General features: G+C 39.1%; 1 long non-coding RNA gene across 2 annotated transcripts in view; it reads right to left on the bottom strand.

Annotated features, from left to right (window-relative positions):
* LOC109374680 (uncharacterized) overlaps positions 1 to 20,149 on the bottom strand; it is a 53,528-nt gene extending 33,379 nt beyond the window's left edge. Inside the window, exons 1-2 of one of the 2 annotated variants that reach the window (XR_002122440.1) lie at positions 20,114 to 20,149; positions 17,846 to 18,096 (exon numbers count right to left, since the gene is read on the bottom strand). This is a non-coding gene — a long non-coding RNA (uncharacterized LOC109374680). Of the gene's footprint in view, positions 1 to 17,845; positions 18,189 to 20,113 lie in introns of those variants that run through there. The other variant, XR_002122439.1, reaches the window with a different exon arrangement.
* Between the last annotated feature and the right edge of the window lie 1,052 nt (positions 20,150 to 21,201).

The following is a 21,201-nucleotide window of genomic DNA, read 5'->3' as shown; positions in this document are numbered from 1 at the left end:
TTAATGATTCTCTAACTTTAATTTTTTAAACATCTTTTAAATATCATGTTCACCCATTTTAAGTGCACAATCCAATGATCTCTAATAAATGTACTGAGTTGTGTAACCATCATCACAATAGTTTGAGAACATTTTTGTCATCCCAATAAAATTCCTCATGCCCATTTAGTGAATTCCCACTCCCGCTCCTACTTATTTTCAGAATATTTCCATTAGAACACAGGGATCAATTAAGAAAGCCAATTTCAACTTTCCTCACTGCAGACTCAACCGAGTTACAATATAAATCTTTGTGTTACTTTTAATTTTGTGGTACTTTCAGAGCTCATAACTATCTTCCTAATCACCTTGGTAGACAGACTGAAAAATTTAATCTAGCAGAACTATATTTCACTTTACAGTGCTCCAGAGGACACCCACGGTCTGAAACTGCAAGGTAGGTGGCTCTAGAGATGTGGTAACTGATCACAGAAGTAACAACCTTTAATAAACTAGACACAGAAGCTGTGTCAATATTAAGTTATGTCTCAGTTTTATATCTTAAGTTTAATCTGACCTAAATACCAATCCTTTTAGTAAAATACATTTTAATGCTCTGTGATAAAATAAGCACAGAAAAATGGCTTTTGATTTTCAATTCTCCCTGGTGAATAATTTGTTTTCTTTCATTTTTTCCTTCTAAAGTAATTACACATTGCATTGCAAAGTCTCTGCCCTTAACCCTCTTGAACACACAAACACACACACAGACACGCACATGCACGCATGCAGCTTTTAGATACTAAATGGTCAGGGTTCCAATTAAGCTGCCATAGAAAAACTAAGAGGAGAGGCTGAGAAAGAAGAGGCAGATATACAAGAACTGTCTCAGGTTTCAACAAAATATTTCTCTCTGTCTACACTAAGGAAGAGGGAGATTTTGAATGAAAGTGGCCTGGGCTGGCAGATGGGATTAAAGTAGAAAGAATACAAGGTCCTGTTCTTGGTTCTGTCATGAACTGTCAGTGGCATATCCCTTAAATTCTGTTAGAAGGATCAGCTGGCTCCAGAGGATGCAACTGACCACTCGTGGTTACAATTCAGCTCTCAGACACATTTAACTGGGCCCACGGAGTGCAGTTGGCCTGTTTGGTTTTTGAACCAACACTTAAAATGCAGGAGATCGAAAACAAAAAAAATCTAGTAAAAATGGGAAGATGCAGCTATACTGGGCTCATGTTTTCGTACAGCAACAATTAGGTGGATCTGAGTGATGTATACTTTTGGCTAGGGCACTTGTTCTCAGTTTTGCTACAGACCACTTGCACTTTGTGTTGTTTCCAAGCCTTTGAGATGATCAGTTTTAGTAATAAAACATTACGTGGGATGCGAAAACCAGAATTTCCTTACCTAGACTGCTTGCTTATTTCATTACCTGTATGATTCTTACAAGGCATTTGAGTTTGTAACTGTATTAGTTTTCTATGGCTGCCATAATCAATAACCACAAACTTGGTTCCTTTAAAACAACAAGAATGTATTCACAGTTCTGAAGGTAGGAAGTCCGAAATCAAAAAGTTGGCAGAGGCTGTGTCCCCAGCACAGGCTCCAGAGGAGAATCCCTTCCTCACCTCCTCCAGCTTCTGGTGGCTCCAGGAGTTCCTTGGCTTGTGGCTGCACCGCTCCGCGCCTGCCTCCATTGTGATATGGCTGTGCCCTCTTCTGCCTGTGTCTCTCCTCTGTGTGTTTCATGTAAGGACACTTGTGGTTGGACTTAGGGCCCACCTGGATCATCCAGGATGCTCTCATTTCTAGATCCTTAACTTTCTCCAAGGAAGGCCATGTTCCTGGGTTCTGGGGATTAAGGCATGGGCATCTATTTTTTAATTTTTTTATTATTAGTTTCAGATGTACAGAACAATGCAATAGTTATCCTTTACACTCCTCACAAAGTAACAACCCCCCTCCCCCATCCAGTGCCCTCCCACCCCTGATATCATGCTTATCTATTACAATTCCATTGACCCCATTCCCACTCTCTACTCCACGTCCCGTGACTATATGTATATATAATTGTAGTTGACATACAATATTATTCAACATCAGCTTCAGAAATACAGTGTGGTGGTCAGGCCTCTACGCTGTCTATGCAGTGGTCTCCTTAACAAGGCATGAGTCCAACAGGCCCCCTAAAACATATTTACAACATTATTGATTATATTCCCCAGACTGTCTTTTCTATCCCTGAGATCAAATTGTAGTTACCAATTTGTATTGTCTCGTCCCTTCCCCTTTTCCTTCTTCCCCACCCCCTCCCAACTAGCAACCCTCAGTTTTTCCTCTGTGTCTCTGAGACTATTTCTGTTTACATTTCTCATTTATTCAGTTTTTTATATTCCACGTATAAGTGAGATCACATGGTATTTGTCTTTCTCTGACTGACTTATTTTACTTAACATAATGTTCTCTAGGTCCATCCATATCATTGCAAAGGGTACTATTTCCTTCTTCTTTATAGCTGAGTAATACTCCATTGTGTAAATGTACCATAGTTTCTTAATCCAGTCATCTACCGATGGGCATTTCAGTTGTTTCCAAGTCTTGGCTATTGTGAATAGAGCTGCAATGAACATAGGGGTGCATATATTTTTTCGGATTAATGTCTTGGGTTTTTCTGGATAAATACCTAAGAGTGGAATTGCTGGGTCATANCTAAGAGTGGAATTGCTGGGTCATAAGGTAGTTCCATTTTCAGTTTTTTGAGATACCTCCATACTGATTTCCATAGTGGCTGCACCAATCTGCAGTCCCACCAACAGTGCACCAGGGTTCCCTTTTCTCCACAACCTCCCCAGCATTTGTTGTTTGTTGATTTATTGATGAAAGCCATTCTGACTGGAGCGAAGTGGTATCTCATTGTGGTTTTTATTTGCATTTCCCTAATGATGAGTGAGGTTGAGCATTTTTTCATATGCCTGTTGGCCATCTGTATGTCCTCTTTAGAGAAATGCCTCTTCATATCCTCTGCCCATTTTTTAAATTGGGTTGTTTGCTTTTTTGGTGTTGAGTTGCATGAGTGTTTTATAAATTTTGGATATTAACCCATGGGCATCTATTTTTAAGGGTCACAGTTTAGCCCACCACAGTAACCAAACTGGAGAATCCTGGAGGATCTTCAAATAGAATGGGCAGTTGAGGCTGGTGCCATTCATCAGGATAAAGAAATGGAACGAGGGCAAGATCAGAGGGAGCCATTTCTACTCAAAGCTTAGTGCGCCAAGAGGATCAAGCATCCTTAGACCCTGAGTCCTCACACTTGAAAAAGTTGAATTAGGGCAGACTTAGTTTCTGTGATTCATCATCTTCACCTTGGCTTAACTATACTGGTGTAATTGCTTGCTTGACCTTGATCATGATTACCTCAACTGGGTGTACAATTTGTCACGTGCTTAGTGCTTTCAGTTGCCTAAAACCACAAAAACCTCTAAAAGTTGAAAACTAATACTGGAGCCAAGACAAAAACTAAAAACTAAACTAGAACTATGACTCTCTTTTGTACTAAAAGGAGAGATGGTGCAGAGAGTGGGAGAAGAGATGTGCGAGTAGGTAATGTATAAAAATAGGTACTCATCGAACTAGGATGAGCTACAGCGGGGCAGGCAGCTCTGCCATGAGCATCCCAATGAGCACCAGGAAGCCGGTCCTCTCAGAAAGCTCCTAGGTGTCTCATTTTGAGGGATCATAGACTGTTAGGGTAGAAAGGGCCTCAGGGATGGTCTAAGCTCTCATCTGAGTCTTTAGTTGGAACAGTCAGAAATGTGGGGGGAATTGAGGTAGATTGAATACCAGGAGTCCAAACTGCACACAATCCATCTAGAATCTAGAAATTTTGCTAGTGCCTACTTACAGATTTCTTTTGGCATTCTGGTGTTTTTCTTCTAGAGAAGATTGTGTGTGTGTGTGTGTGTGTGTGTGTGTGTGTGTGTGTGTTATGTTGCAGAGGGTCACCCAGAAAACCATACACAGCCCCCCAAATATCCAAACCTTAATTGGGAAATTACATTGGTATCCCCAGAGACATATACGTAGGAGAGTGTAGCGTTTCCCTGCAGAGATCTGGTGGGGAATTTTTTTGGTGGAGCATGACAACCAGCAGGCAGCAAGAAGCTCCGCCAGGAGGCTGGTCAGAGGCAAAGCCAAACAGCTTTGCTTTAATTCTGGGCTACTGCTGGGGGTTTGGGGTGGGGGCTGGCAGAGACAAGTGTCTGACATTCTTGTGTGCTGACATCAAGCTGCAAAGCTGCTGCCCTCTGGTGAGTCAACAGCAAAAGGCCCACATCGTTCGAGAGCTACTGCCCAATCAGAGAGGGTGGTGCCACACCTCAGAAATCTTTCTAACCCTCAGCATTCTGTGGCCTTCAAACAGAAAGAATGCAGAAATGATTCCACTTATAAGAGGCATGGAATCTACAATAGTAACAGCAATAAGATTAACTCCATATTTTCTTTTAAAGAAATTTATGACTAGCACAGCTAACACGCTGGACTTCACTCATTTACAAAATATTTAAACTTTTCCTTTCATGCTGAGGCAAGAGGGCATACTGGGGTTTTCTGGGTATTGAAATTAAGATGTACTAGAAAAACATTGACTTCCAATGGCAGTTTTTGGAACTTAGCAAGCATATCCATAGATTGCTAGCTGTTATAATGAGAATTTTATGTATAACATGCACACATGTAAATTCTGTGGTGAAAATGAAAATTAGGTGTAGGATATCTCTTCTCACCTGATTAATCAAGGTTGTGTTGTTGTTTAATAATTTTCTATCAATTTTTCTCTATTGAGCAGAAATCAGTGGGGAAATAACATGCATGAAGCAAGAGGTAAATTATTTGCTTAGTGCAGCATAAATTGCTTGTCAGTAAGAGCAGAGTCCCTTCTACACATCGCTACCATATGGCATCACCATTTTATGGAGTCTATAAAGAAGACTGACATTGTAAAAGATTAACTGGGTTTTACTTGGCAAGGTCAGGTATCTAGATGACATGCTATAAACTGGTTAGAAGGAGAAAGGGAATATGTAGTGGAGGCCATCTGATTCTGGCACTAGCTTTTCTTGCAGTACTACCATCTGATTTGGATTGTCAGGAGCAAAAGTGTTCAGTTGGCCAAATGAGGATTCTCTCTGCATGGCTTTGGGAATGAGGGAGCCTAAGAAATAATGGCCATGGTGCTATTGCACCATTATGAAAAGACAGAAGAATTAAACCTGACGTGAAGAAAATCATGCAGCCAGTACTAAAACTGCTTTCCTTAGGACTGGTAACCTCTATTATCCTACCTCTCCTACATGCTCAATATAAGGAGGGGCGCTAAATTATACATGCCCATTCATTCATTCATTCATTCATTCATCTATCCATCCATCCATTTGTTTGTTCTAAAAATTTTTGCATGTCCTAGGTGCCAGGCATTGAGGACACACTGTTCCTGTTTAGAAAAGGAGACAGGAATAAATAGATAATTGTGATGTGATATAATTAGTGGTCTAATAACAGCAACATGTATTGAACTCATTAAATGCCAGGAATTTTGCTAGGAGCTATGAATGAATACCTACAATACCAAAATAGGGGTTTGGCTATTACTCCTTTTTTGGAGGAAAAGAGGTTTATAGAAATTAAGTCCTATACTCTGGAAGCAGTGAACAAAAAAACATTTAAGCCAAAACATGTTGACTTGAAGTTTGAGTCCTTAGCAACCCACGTCCAGATTTGGTGAAAGATGACTAAAACTACAACAATGACTAATGATTACTAAAAGTGTAACTAAAACTACCTACAATGACTCTTGAAAACAAAACAACTCTTTAAATGAGGGTATGTGTGTGTGCTGGTGGTGATTTGTAGGCAGAAGCAGCTGTGTGTGTGAAGGCCATTGGAAGGTGTATTGTCAGGGGGAAATGAAAGTGATTAAATAGATTTGGAGATTTCCATGGGTGTTCTGGTTTTCTGTTAGTGAGTAACAACACTCCAAAACTTCGTGGTGTAAACTGTGATTGTTTAGCTCTCACATCTGCAATTTGGGGAGGGCTTTGGAGAGGTCAGCTCCTTTCTATTCCATGCATTGACTGCTGGGCCTTCTTGGAGGATGGCTGGGCATCTAGGGATCCTCATGCATTTCTATTTTTTTTTGTGATCTTTACACATGGCCTCTCAAGAATGGCAGCTTCTGGTAGCTGAACTTCTTACATGGAAGGTTAGGCCTCCAAAGGAGCATGCTCCAAAAGAGATTGCCAGACAAAAGGTATATTGCCTTTTATGACCCAGCCTCGGAAATTACATAGCCTAACATGTGCCAGACTCAGTTTATAGAGGCTGTCAAAAAGTCCGGCCCAGGTTCAAGGGTATGGGACATAGAGCCTACCTCTTAATGAGAGAAGTGGCATGGTTCTGGAAAGGCATGTAGAACCCAAAATACTATTGTGGCCATTTTTCTTTGGAAATAAAGTGGGATAAAGGCAGAATAGTGTAGTCACAAAAGAAAATAGATTTGGAATATGATGGGCTTTGATTTCAATTATAAGCCCCACTGCTTACTATGCACAGTGCTCTGCATACTAAAAGGAGAATCTCCTTGAATTTTAACAACAAACCTATGAAGAAGGACTATTGTTATTCTATGTTATAGATGAGGAAATTGTAGATCAAAGAGTTTAAGAAACTTGCCCAAATGGGTATATAGCAAAGACAGGATATGAACTGAGGTAATCGTCTTATCAGAGTCTGTACTAGGATAGTTTGGATTTTAACCTAGAGGCTATTGGAAGCCACTAAAGACTTTTAAACCGGTTAGTCCTGTGGTCAGTCTTGCTCGTTAGAAAGCTTATGGAGTATGGATCAGGGGCTGGCAGCACTTAGAAGACAATTGCTGTAATATTGAGAAATGTTGAGAAATATTGGGATAGCTGAAATATCTGAAATATTGAAGACTTGAGTAGTGGGGGAGATATGGAGGAGGTCCTAAGAAAGTAATGGCAGTCATCCTTGATTACTGACTGGATGAGCAGAAGGGAGGGAATTTCTGTAGCCATTAGTCAGTTTTGAGTGCAGGCACTGGCACGGCATGTGCATTATTACACAGGGCTCTAAGTGGAGAAAGAAAACAACCCCAGGGTGTCTTCTAACCTAAAGCATATTTCCTAAGTCCTTGCACTCTCAGTCTAGACTGAAAACAAACAAAACAGACTCCTCTTGAAGCTTTCAGATCTCTTACCTTGCAATTCTAGCTTTCAAATTCCACTCTGAGCTTCCTTTCCCACACCCGAAGCCCTTGTCCCTGAAATTACAATGTTTGTTTGTGTGTACTCGGTAATTGTTCCTTCCATGTCAGGGGCCTTGGCAGGATAACCTCAGGCTGCTTTCTTCTGTAACTACCCATTACAATTTGCTGGTTCTTACAGAGGATGACTGACTGGTGCAGTGATGTGGTCTTCAGGTAGCCAGGGTTACTTACTGACTGTGTCATTTGGCTTTGTGGTGAATTTTTTTTGGAGGGACAGTATGTGCTGTGAAGGACAGAGAAAGAATATGTGTCATTAGATAAGGCATTCCACATCCCTGATTAAAGACTTTAATCTATTGGTGGGTCAAGGTCTGAGAGACAAACTGGCTACCAAGGGGAAAGTTAACTAAAACAAGCAAAGAAACCAAGAGACAACCCCCCAAACCTATTTTTTCTGACAATGAAAATATTTGTTTTTTCAAATTATTTTCTTTAAACTAGAATAATTGCTGAGATAAAAAAATTGTTATGACTGATAGGTGTATTTAGCATTATTTACTGGCTTGTGCCTTCTCTTTCGTTTGTTCTTTTTTTAAAAAAATAGAATTAATTTCTGAAAAGTAATTTTGTTTTATTCTTATGCTACATTTTGAATAACTTATTGCCTCTCCCAATGGGCTATGGGAGGTTGGTGTTTGATTGAACAGCTTTTGTCAACTTTCTGTTGCTGTTAGATATAGTTGGTGTTCCATTTAACTCAGTGTTTCAGACAATAAGTCACTTGAGAAGAGACTTATTGTTTAAACACTTGTCTATGCACATTGCTTGGTCATTCAACAGATAGTTATTAACTCTCCCTTTTGCTGTGAGTCTCTGAACTGAAAAGCTAGTTAAGCTATACCAGTGCATAAGGTCCCAAAATGCTCACACAGTGTGGTCACAGTCCTGCTTTAGCATCTCAAACCTAGCTTTCCTTAATAAGCAAGGGGAGGCTTAAATTTGACTTTGGCTTCAAACACTGAATTATTCCTTAGAGAAATCATCCACCATACCGCAATTACAATTCAAAATTTTCATTTCTAAAGAACCGAAAAACAAACAAACAAACAAAAAAACAAAAAGAAAACTGCTTTATGATTTAGAAATTTCTCCTATAATGGGACATTGCCCACAAAGCCCATCAAATTGGTGAATGACAGTGAGTGAGTAACTGATGAGGTAATTCTTTCTTGTTATGGGCTACTAGAAACAGAGAGAGTGGCAACAATTGGAATATAAAAGTTAGAGAAGGGTCTGGTTTGTGTTTAGAGGGCTTTTTGCTTGTTAAAAAAGCCCCTATACCACTAAACATCAGACCTCCCCCCCGCCCCACAAGAAAAAAAGGCATAGGGTGATAATCTAAGCTATTTTTCCATTAATTAAACCTTGCATGTAGGAGATTATTATTATTTTTTCCCCCAGAAGGAAACGTCTTGCTTGGGACAGCTTCAGCAATTTAACCACATTTTCCAAGCACATAGAACAAATAAGTGGAAATCTCTCTTCGGTCATAAAGATAAGCCAAGGAATGGGAGTAGTTTTGTAGGTCACGTCACCTGACAGAAACTTTGAACTGATTCTTTCCTGGTTCAAGAGTTCAGCCATAAGACTTACTTTCCCTATCAGCTGGCTGAACCTGATAAGTTCCTGAAGCAAGCAAAGGTTCTTTATGAGCTTTTATTTAATTTTCCTTATGACATAAGGTTGGGGGTATTAGCTTGTACAGAGTTACTTCTGGTTGGTTTACTTTTCTTTTGAATAAATCACTGTCTCCTCTGATTGGACAGGGAAAATGGAGTCTGATTAAACACTTTTCATCAGTTCCTGGTGCCTAGTACAGAGCCTCTATCCCTAACAGGCTTCCTGTGAGTATTTATTGAAAGAATACTTATACACTTTGACTTAGATTGGTGATTGGCAAGGGATAAACATGATTCAAGAGCAGCAGAGTTAAGTAAGAGCAAGCATTGTATTGTATGACCATCAAGTGGATTCAATGTAGGTGATGGAGATAAGGGTGAGATTGAGGGTGTCCAAGCTCTCTGAAATTGCGTAGGAGATGTCATCTGCTAATAGAATTAGCTGAGTCTGTCTTCTTTCCAGGAATTTGGCCCCAAAGGAATTTATTCAGAGCTGTTACCCAAAAAGTGGTGTGTTAGGCTTCAGTGGATTCCAGCTCCTAGGCTCCCCTGAAAGGAGGAATGCTGGATCTCCCATAGACTTGATCTCACTCACTTTCCTTTCTATTCCCATCCACCTCCCACCTTCCCTTCTATTAGGTCTGGTGAATACCAATAGTAGGACATTTTCTGCAGCTTTCATCCTAGAGCTTGTGCTCTAGTCCTGACTCTGTCACAAATTCACTGTTGACCTTTAAGAAGTCAACTAATTTCCCTGAGCTTTATTTATTTATTAATAAATAAGTAAATAATTGTTAATAAATAATTAAGCGAGATGATGGTCAAGATGCTTTACTAATTCTATGATTCTGTTATTCTCAGAATAGACCCTAGTTCAAATAGTTTGAAGTCAATACACTATCCATTGTTCATTATTTTTTCTGCTAAGTTACAGATATTAATCATTTTTTATTTAAAGGCTGGGCTTACTTCTCTGATATCAGGTAGCCTAACACCTCATATTCACTAATATGGATATTCAATGGGTACCTGATATTTAACAAGTAAAATTCTTGCCTATGGCTGAGAATCTAAGAATTCCTTCTGGTACTATCCCTTAGATGAGTGAAGGTTGAAAATCATCAAGTTTCATTCTCTAATAGGACTGTGGCTCTAGCATAGGTTTTCAGGCATCTTCGAATACAACACATGAAGATATACTTTTTGGTACTTTCTTCTACTAAGGGGACAAATATCTGCATTTCATAATATCATCATTATGGCTCTTATCATTTATTGGGAGCTTACTATATACCTGACACTGTTACTAAATATCTACAATCTTATTTAATTCTTTCAAAGTGTGGTAGTTAGTTATTATAATTATTATTTTTGTTTTTGAAATTATCATATATCTATATATAAGTGCATAAAATATGTATGTACAGTTTATAGAATTAAAAAGCAAACACCCTATACACGTCTCTCAGTTTAAGAAATACAATTGTATCAGTCCTTAGATGTACCTGTGCCCCTCCAGTCACATCCCCTTCTTACCTCTACAAGTAAACACTATTCTAAATTTTGTGTAAATCATTACCTAATTTTTCTTCAGTTTTGCCATCTATGTACGTATCCCTAGGTAATACATGGTTTCATGGTTTAGTTGTGCTTGTTTTTGAACTTGATGTAAATAGAATCTTATACTATGAATTCATTTAGACTTACTAATTTCTCAATATTTTGAGATTTATCATTTTTTGATGTGTGTAGATGTAGTTTATTCATTGTTATTGCTGAGTAATATTACATTTGATGATTTTGCTACAATTTATTCTACTGTTGGTGGATATTTAGCTTGTTTTAATTTAATTTATTTTTTACTCTTATGAATAATGTGGCCTTGAATATTCTTATACATACCTGCTGTGTGTAAGTACATAAATATACATACATACATACATACATACATGTATGTATATGTATGTATAAGTGTCTTTCTGTCTGTTTGTTTATGTTAAGATGCACTAGAAAGCCAAGGCCCATAATTATGAAACAACTCATTTAAGGTCTAAGGTCAGAGTGGTGAAGCCAAATTCTGAACCCAGAAGCTTATGGTCAGAGTATGCGTCCGTAGCCATAATACTCTAGGGATCCCCATTATAGAGAAGAGGCCTTGGAGAATTTATAATAACTTGCCCAAAGAGCAGGGATTCAACAAAGGTCAGTGTGACTAATGTTTTTATTATTTATCATCCAAAGCACATATTATGATTCTATTTGTGAAACATTAACCAATCACAAGAGAATGAGTTTATACTTGGCACTGTTATTTCTTCCTTACAAGTGATCAGATATCAAAGTGTAAAAACCATAAACTTCATATTATCCATATATATTTGATTTAAAATTATTATAGCAATTTTCCCCTTAAGAATATGAATAGAAATGAAAAAAAAACCTTTCTCTCTCTCTCTCTCTCTCTCTCTCTCTCTCCCTCTCCCTCTCTCTCCCTCTCTCCCCCACCTCCTCTCCTTTCCCCCCTATTTCCCTCCTTCCAGAAAAATCTCTTCAGCATATGTATACTTGTAAACTCATTTAAGTATTAATTAATGAGTTTAATTATTAATTAAAAATATTCAAAAGTAGATATACTAGGGCTGGCCGAGTGGCTCAGTTGGTTAAGAGCTCGCTCAAGAATGCGAGTCCTGAGCAACAGAGTTGCTGGTTTGATTCCCTGCCCGAGCTGAGCTGCCACTGAGCTGCCAACTGGTGGCAGGATGGCTCAGCTAGAAAAAAAAAAAAGTAGATATACTAGACAAGTGAGACAAGTGCCCAATAGGTGATTATGATGTGACACTGTCAAATTATAGACTGTTATAATCAAGATAGCATTAATAACTTAAAAGTCTTTATATGTGCAAAGAATTTGGCAAGGAGTACTTGATATAGTGAGCAAAAACAACCAAGTGAGTGTGGCAGCTGATGTTAAGGCTGCAGTTTTGACTTCAAATCAAAATGCTTTCATTTTGAGTCACCATTATCCTGGAGATACTTGGATGACTTTCTTTGTTAGAAGTTTTTACCACCATACAATGATACACATTTTCAAGGAAAATGAAATAAGATTTCACTGTTGCATGAGTCATAACTCTGTTGATCGCAAGTGGCTGAACCCATCTTGAACTAGTTTTGGTACAAGAAGAAATAGGCTATTTTGTGAAATTGCATGAAGAACTGAACAGTGAAAGCATGGGAAGCACAGGATTGCAGGTGGACTTCCGAAATAACTGAGACAAGGGCTCAAGCACTATTAGGGATCTCTCTCCAGTTCTTGTTTCTGCTTCTTTCTCTGGTTGACTACCTTAGATTGGCTTCTTCTACATGGCTGACAAAATTTCCCAAGTTCTATATCTTACCACTTCTATCACTGGTGGTGAATTAATTTATACTTTCTCTGCTAAAAAGTTAAGAATTACCAGAGGAGGGTCTGATTGCCTCAGCTTGGTGATGTTGTCCATCTCTAGACAAATTTACTGTTTCCTGGGTGGGGGAGAGGGGAATGGGTTTATATACGAGCATGGACATTTCCTCATAGCCACCTGGTACAACTGTGAGAAGAGCATTCCCAAAAGAATGTGAAAAAGTTTACAAAAGTAGGTACAAAGGGCAGATAAAACACTTGTTCTTCACTATCCTTGTTCAAACAATCCCTGTGGTATTTCCAGTATTTTATAAGAAGAGTTTTAAAACTTTGCCAAACTATGACAGTAATATTAATCTTTTAATATTTCCTTCTTGGATTATTTTATTTATGACTTACCTGAAATATTTTCAAATAAACAATCAGTATGAGGAAATGAGAGTTCTGCCTTCCTGAAAATCAGTTCAAGCCCACAGGCCCAGAACCAAAGGAAATGAGGCCAGGCCTAATGTAAATCTATCTTAGAAAGCTAAAATTGTAACCAAAATTAAATTAGCAAAACTAGACTGTTAGTATGGTGACTTTTCAGTTTACTGTTGTTTATTTTTATTGGCATTGGTTAACAGTAAGAGTGGTATGGTGAAAACAGTGATGGAATCAGAAAACCCATGTATTAGCTTTTTGTTTGCTGTGTAACAAATCACTACAGATATGGTGACTTAAAATAACACCCATCTATTATCCCACAATTCCTTGGATCAGAAGTCTGGGAGTGGTGCAGCTCAGCTGGGTTCTCTGCTTAGAGTCTCATAAGGTCAAAATCTAGGTATCAGCTGAGGCTGCCATTCTCATCTGGCACTAGGGACCCTTTCTAATCTCACTGGTTGTTGGCAGAATTCATTTCCTTTTCACGATCTTCCACACGAACCCCTCCATCTTCAGCCAGCATTAGTACATGGAATGCCCATGCTTCGAATCTAGCTCTGATTTCCCCTTCTATTATTTCTCTCTGACTTTTTTTCCCTTCTACTACCAGCAGAGAAGCTTTTAAGGGCTAATGTAATTGGATTAGTTTCACCTGGATTATCTTTTTTTTTTAAGGTCAACTATGCCATCTAAAAAGCATAATCAGGGAATGAGTGATGTCTCATCATATTCACACAGCAGTGGTTAGAGTTTGGAATCTTGGGAGTTATTTCTGGAAATGCTGCCTTCTACAACCTGGCTTCTAGGTTAGATTTTATGATATGTTAGCGACTTAGCTCCCCTGAGCCTCAGTTTCATCTTCAGTACAAATGAATTTTAATCCTACCTGCCTTCCTTAATTCACTGGGTCCATGCTAGGTTGAAATGTAATAATGTATGTCAAACAACTTTCAATTCAGTTTTACAAACATTACTGTATCTCATTGGGGATGCAAAATCCCACACACTTGGAGACTTTCAAGGAATAGAAAAATGTAAGTTAATGAAGTTACTGTTTTATAGTATTATAAATGCTTTCCTATGGGCTGACAATTTTGATATTTGATGCAAAATGTAACCTTTTGATTTACTTTTTCTAATTATTCAATACATTAAAACAAAAACCTGAAAACTGCAATGTAACCCAAAGCCCTAATAAAAATACCTAGTCCTCTTAAAAGGGCTCCAACCCGCATACATCAATTAAATTATATCTGCGTTGCCAAAAACAACGAAATCGCTTTAGATTCTCTAATTGGCCTTTGGACCTAATGAAGCATATAAATAGCATCAAATATACAAATGGATAATTTCAGACCACGATTACTCCCATCTCCATCTCCACCATCACAACCATTTCTGCTACCATCAACTTATTCTCAGAAAGCTCCCTCTTAAATCTGGTCAAACCTTTTCTTTTATGATCACTTATTAATCTTCTCCTTAGTCTTGGATCAAATTATCCTAAGTGCATTAAATTGCCTAATTCTTTCTGTCCCTCAAATAGATCCCTACTTGAATTACTATGTTAGTTCAGGTCCTCTGAGAAGAAGATGCCAAAATGGGATTAGATGTCCATGATATTTTTTGAGAAAAACTTTGTGGGAGAAGATGGAGAGGGAGCTGGAGGAGGCTGTGAGGCCCATCAGACCACTGTGCAGGACTGAACCCCCTGTGAAGGAGACAGGGAAGGAAAATAAGGAAGAAAGGCCTCAGGATTTCAATTCTGAGAAAATTCTGGCAAGACTAACTGGGAGTCCTCAAGCTAAAGGTGCCCATCAGAGGAATCCTGAGTCTTCCAGGAACGGGCCTGCCTTAGTGCTGCTGTGCTCAGTCATGCCTGGGAGCAGCCACAGAAAGCATGGCCTCAGAACAAATGCAATGATGGATTTCAGAGGACCACAGCTGGGACCATCGGTCTAGTATACCTCCCACAGTAGCCACTATAATTACTATCTCAGCAATCTGTTTTTTGGTACATTCATGGAATAATGGCCTTCTCTTTCATGCCATCAAATGCTAGGTCATTGAAACAGCTGATTATTTAAATTCATGTGGCATCTCTGAATATTTTCCATTTGTCACATTTTATTTTATTTTAAAATACTTCTACTAATTAACCCAAATCACCCTTACCTTCCTGGTTGCTTCTTCTGTCCTATCCCTACAAATATTATTATTATAATATATGCATGATAGCCTGAATCTTGAACCTCCAATCTTCAATGAACAGCCAACAGTGATTATAGATTCCTAAGAGCAGAAATAGATCAGACAAAGGAATCTTCATTACTGTGAACCAAGGTTTGGACCCCAAATACTTCTGTGATTTCCTTAATGGATGAAATAAACAACTGATCTGAGTCACAAAGACTTCTTTTCCTTGATGACTTGAAGATGAACTGGAAGGAGACTTACATCATCTTATGATGACTCATTAGTTTGGTTCCTGATTGTCTTTTTAAGTGAGGGTAAGAGTGGAGAAGGTGTCCCTTAGAGTGACCATATGCTGTACAAATGTAAAGGAAGTACTATTAATACTGCCAGGACAACAACCGTAAATAACCAGGATGGTCTTGAGAAAACTGAGTCATTCTAAGGTCTCTCCTCTCAGGAATGACCGCTTACTTCACCAAGCACATGGAAAGAAAGAGAGCAGGGAAATGATTTAGAAGAGATGTCTGAAAAGAGAGTGATGTAGAAGGATAGAACTTTTAGCCTTTTTTTCCATCTCTGAATTTGACAGCCCTTGGGACTCTTAGTTCACTTAGGGGTCTTTGTTCCAGAGCTCGTCCTCCCTGAAATGAAGATGGGGCAAGTGAGCGGGGCAGCAAGGACTGGGTGGGAACTGTGCTTCCTACAGCACTCCTCCAGGATTATTTCCAGATGATTATCAGCTTGGATCATATGTACTTGGTGGTTCTTGGTGGTTTTCCAGGGTAAAGAGGACACATCTTGGAGGGCACATTTTTGTCAACAATTTGAGGGAAAATTTCTTTCATATTAAATCAAACACAGATATATAATGAATTAAAATATAAAATTCATCTGAATTTTAAAAATAAATTGTGAGACTTCAAACATATATTGTCCTTGGAGGCATATTTTTTACTTTTGTTTAGATCCCTCTGTATTATTATTCACTATTGTAAACTATTAATTATATCTTGTTGGAAAAGTTTTGAAAGTACTACCCCCAAAATTAGATCATGCCCTCAACATTCTCTTAGCTCTTTTGTCTCTTTCTAAAATTGGGTCAAATGACATTGGACATTACCAGCTTCTTACTGTTTTGACAGTGATATGAGGGTATCACTGTAATTGATAATTCCCCATAATTGAAAGAGGTGAGATTTGAGTAGGTGTGGAGATGAGCCAGGATTTATTCCATCAACAGAATTTGTTGAGAGTCTTCCATGTGCTGGGAGCTGTCCTGGAAACTGTGATATAGCAGTGAACAAGACAGATAAATGCCTTCCTGTCATGGAATATAACAGATATGACAGAGATTGAATATCAATAAAAACTAATAAATAAGAAAACAAATTAAAGTATTCCAATAGTGCTTTAACTAATGGGATGAAAGTAAAGCATGAACGAGGTTACAGGCTGCTTGATGTGGGAGGTAGTGATGGCTTCCCTGAGGAAGTGGCATTTGGACTTAGACCTAAATAAAGAGAAGAAGGCAGTCAGATGAAAATGAGAGGAGAATCAGGGTGGTGATAGTAGGTACAAAGAATCTGAGACAACTTTGCTCTTTGGAGGAACAGAGAGAAAGCCAGTGAGTGGATCACAGTGGATGAGGGGTTGACTAGTTGGAGAAAAGGCAAGGGCTAGACCCAATAGGGCTCTGCAGGTCACAGAAAGGAGTTTGGCTAATATTCCAACTATAGTGAGAAATTACTGGAGGGTCTTAAGCTGGAGGTTGTCATCACTATCCAGATTCAGCCAAATTAGTAAAACCATCGCTTCCTGAACAACTTGGCTAAAGAGGGTATTATGGCTATGGATATGCAGAATGTGGAAGAAGGGCCTCCACTAAAATTGATTTCACTTAAACATGAGAAGAGAGTGAAATGGTAGCTGGGAGTGTTAAAAGGATATAAGGATAACGACTTTTAATAATCAATTAAAGGTTAAATTTTATTACAAAGAAGAATGTTATGTATGTTATATATTCCAGAAAGAATTTCCACGCAAAACAATTGGTAACAGTCTTAGATGTTTTCAGTGAACTTTTTAAGACACATAGAAAATTCACATGTCTAAAGAGCTCAGGCTTCATTGTATAATATAAAATATGCTATGGAATTTAGTTTATTTATAATTTAACCTACTTGAGTAAAAAATACAAGGAAGCTTAAGGAATGTGAATAACATTTAAAATGACCAGTGTTTCTTTGATATAGCCCTTTCACCTGAGGGCATTGAAATGAGGTGGGGGAATCCCCAACCTGGGTTGGAAAACACAGCAATCGTGTTTCCAAGGAGAGACAAGTGACATAGGAAAAACACAAACAAAAATCACCACCTCATTTGGAAGCTCATGAAAGGCAGAGAAGAGTTTGTGCATCTCAGACCCATTTTCCTCGGCCTGTGAATCATTTAACAGGAAAAAACACAGGCCTGACTCAGCTTGTGCGAGCTCTTTCTGACCCTGCTGAGGCCCTCACTTGGTGTGGCCCCTGCTGCTCTCCTCAGACGTTGCTTCCCTCTTCCTTTCTCACTGTACAGAAACAGGAAGGGATGTATATTAATAAGACTGACTGGGGTCACACCGAAAACATCAGATTTTTAACCTCTTCTGGGCTTGGGAAGAAGTTCAAGGATCAAGGACCAGCCCCTGGTTAGAGGGACAGGCAAGGCCTCTGAAAAACAAGCTCACAACCGGCATTTGACACAGGCCCCTGGAGTGACCTAGAATATGTATCCCTGCACAAGGTCACACCAGTTCCTCCCCACCCTCTGGTGAGGCTTTACCCTCATAACAGTGAGGCAGTTAGAGCCTCAGCAGGAAAAGGAGCTTACCCAAGACTACAGAGTGAGTAGCATTTGGATCCAGACCTTCTGACTCCGAGGGCTGTGCCATCTTCCATTCATCATGCTCCTGTGGCAGATGTTTATAACACAAGGGTGCGTTGTCCAGGGTGGGGTCTCTTAGCTCCCTTGTCACTAGTTGTTCTCCTCCCTTTGCCTTTCAGTTGTACCTCGTGGACAACTTCAATTAGCTCCTGTAATGGGGTCATTCCCTTCTGTGACTTAGTTTGAGTTGCATTAAACTTGAAAATGGAGAGAGAGAAAGACTTATATTATGGCAGGTTCCCCACCTCATCACACCCCATTCCCTCCCCACAGGGAGAAAGCACCTCAAGAAGATTATTGCTATCTATGAGGGGGCATATGAGTTTAATGGGTGTTACCCTGTCATAAAAATGTTAGCGATGTCAATAAGCCACTTGAGACAAGTCACTTGCTGTTCTGTCCTCATTCCTTATCAATCCTTGGCTTTGGCAAGAGAAACTTTCTGGAAGGATAAGGACCTTTGTGGAGTAACAAGGAGGGGAAAGTTTGTAAACTCCAGGCTCTGAAACAAACCAGTGATAAGTTGTCCCACAGGCTGACAATTTCCCCCTTACCTTTCTCCTGTAACAGCTATAGATCTTGTTGTCAAAGGCTTAGAGGAAAAGTAATAGTAAGAATAAACTGCAATTTTATAAAAGTATATTCACCACAAGTTAGCTCCAACCATACCAAAAAATCCCAGTGTAATTCCAACTCAAGTGTGTGATCTGTGATCCAACAGGTCAGTGAAGTGACCCTAGTTCATGTGATCATGGTAGCTTTGGCTTTCTTAGCATATGCAAATCTTTGCTTTCATTTACATCACACCAATTGTTTAGTGCAGGATTGTTTTAATGGATTAGGAAGTCTCATGGAAACTATTAAGCTAAACAGTTCCTGTTTTGGGGCATACACCTGCATATCTGGTCATTTTTCGGAGAAAATCAGAGACTTGCCTTGAGAAAGTGTGGTCTTTGGAGTCTGGCTGCTGGGGTATGAATCCTCGTACTACCGTTGTTTTGTTCTATGACAATGGGAATTTATATAACATTCTGTGTCTCAGTTTCCTCGTTAGGTATGGGTATAATAATTGTGTCTATCTCATAGGATTATTGTGAGACCCAAGTGTAATAATATATAGCATACCTTGCCTGGTCTAGTAACTGTTTGTTAAAATGACAATGAAGATAATGTAGATATATCTTAATATGTAATTGTGATTTTGTTTATTTAACCCAACTATTCTAATCTAATGGAGTTTGCCAAACACAATGACGTCTTCAGGATTTCAAGATCGTGGCGTCTTTGCTTCCTTATTATGATTTTTCAGCATTAACTTATTTAATTCTATTTTCCATTAGTATGTTTTGGTGGCATGCATAGATAATCACATTTTGCTGCTTCCTTTGAACAGGCAAGCAAGTCCCAGTTGACTGACAAGACTTTTCAGCAATGTATATTATGCTGACTTTATCCTCATGTGCCCTTAAAGCTATAACCCATAAAATAAGCGGAGCAATGAAGTGTGTTGGTGGGAAAAAAATGAGGAAGAACGAGGACAAAAAATAGGTCATGAGTGTATTCACTGACAATATTTGTTATGTGAAAGAATGATCACGTTTCAGACATTTGTTCTCTGTTGTACTGCAAAATGTAAGAAATATCATTGCTCAGGAGCTGTTTCGACCATTTACCAGGTGTACTTGCGAGGTATAGCTGTCTCAAGGTACCATCAAAATACAGTGACTTTTTTTTTTATTAGTTTCAGGTGTACAAAACACCTGTTTCAGGTGTAATCGTTAGACATTTATACCCCTCACAAAATGATAACCCCCCCTTCCCTAATCTATTACTCCTCTGACATTGTATATAGTAGCTGTTACAATTCCATTGACTCTATTCCCTATGCTGTACTCCACATCCTGTGACTATATCTATATTAAATTATAGTTGACATTCAGCATTATTCAGCTTTAGCTTCAGGTGTACAGCCGAGTGGCCAGGCATCTACACCGTCCATGAAGTGGACTCCTTAATAAGACAAGTGTCAATTGGATACCCTACAAAATCTCTACAACATTATTGGTTATATTCCCCAAACTGTCTTTCGTATCCCTGTGGCAATCTTGTGACATTTTTGCATTAAAACTTTCATTGTATCAGACTGGGTCAGTCATGACTGAAAGATATCGCCATCTATAGGCTAGTTGTTCATAATAAAATAAATTCCCTTACCTCATCATGTTCTCAGTACCATTTATCAACAGAGCACTTCAGGGCTTGAAGTTTAGCAGAGAAGTTAGAGTGATAACCAACATCCAATTCTGGTAGATTGCAAACCTCAGTGCTGCAGCATGGAACTTCAACATAAGCTCAAGCTTTGGGCTCAGTCAGGCTTTCATCCTGGCATAAAGTTAGTAGCTATGTGACCTTAGCACTGATATTGAACCTCTATCAGGAAATTATCTCATATGGGCATTAAAATCTTCCACCTAGGTTGTTGTGAGGACTCAATGCAATTGACATTATAATGACCTATACTCTAGATCAGCGGTTCTCAACCTTTCACGGGGGTCGCCTAAGACCATAGGAAAACACACATTTTCGATGGTCCTAGGAACCGAGACACCACTCCTCTATCCATCTTCAGGCCCACATGCAGATACGCCCACATACGAGTACCTGGCGACCCCTGTGAAAGGGTCGTTCGACCCCCAAAGGGGTCACGACCCACAGGTTGAGAACCGCTGCTCTAGATGCTCAATAAATATGAATGACTTTGTCTCATTCTTTCCCTGTCTCTTTCTTCCCAGTCTCTTAGTGCCATTTGGGATTGCAGCTGTTATAGGTCTAAGCTATTTTACAGATAGCAAGTCAGTCACTGGAAGAGGCATAGGCTATTTAAGGACGTTGATGCTTTCTGCTAAATGGCAGCCAGGGGTCAGAGTCAGTATTTATACTTTGCAGCACGTTGGTGAGCTGTTCCAGCAAATCAGGATAGTTGAGAGCATGGGAGATACAAATGAGTGTTTTCCAGTGAACTATCACATATGGAAGTGTTTTGTAAAATGTCAAGGGCTCTAGGATTATATGGTATTACCCTCACTGTTGTCACACTTACCCCTTCTTTCTCATTTTACACGTTAGGAGACTGAGACCCAGAAAGACAAAAAGTGGTTTTCCCACCTTCGTCATCATAGCAGCAAGCATATTGCTGCTTAGTGCCAACTACTGACCTAGGCACTTGACCTGTGTTAGTGGTAACTCGTGTAATCTTCATAACAACCTTAGTGCATGGTTACCATAATCCTCATCTTACAGAT

The sequence above is a fragment of the Hipposideros armiger genome, unplaced genomic scaffold (assembly GCF_001890085.2).
Source record: "Hipposideros armiger isolate ML-2016 unplaced genomic scaffold, ASM189008v1 scaffold_855, whole genome shotgun sequence".
Classification (NCBI taxonomy): Eukaryota; Metazoa; Chordata; class Mammalia; order Chiroptera; family Hipposideridae; genus Hipposideros; species Hipposideros armiger.
This window is presented reverse-complemented; position numbering and strand designations above follow the sequence as displayed.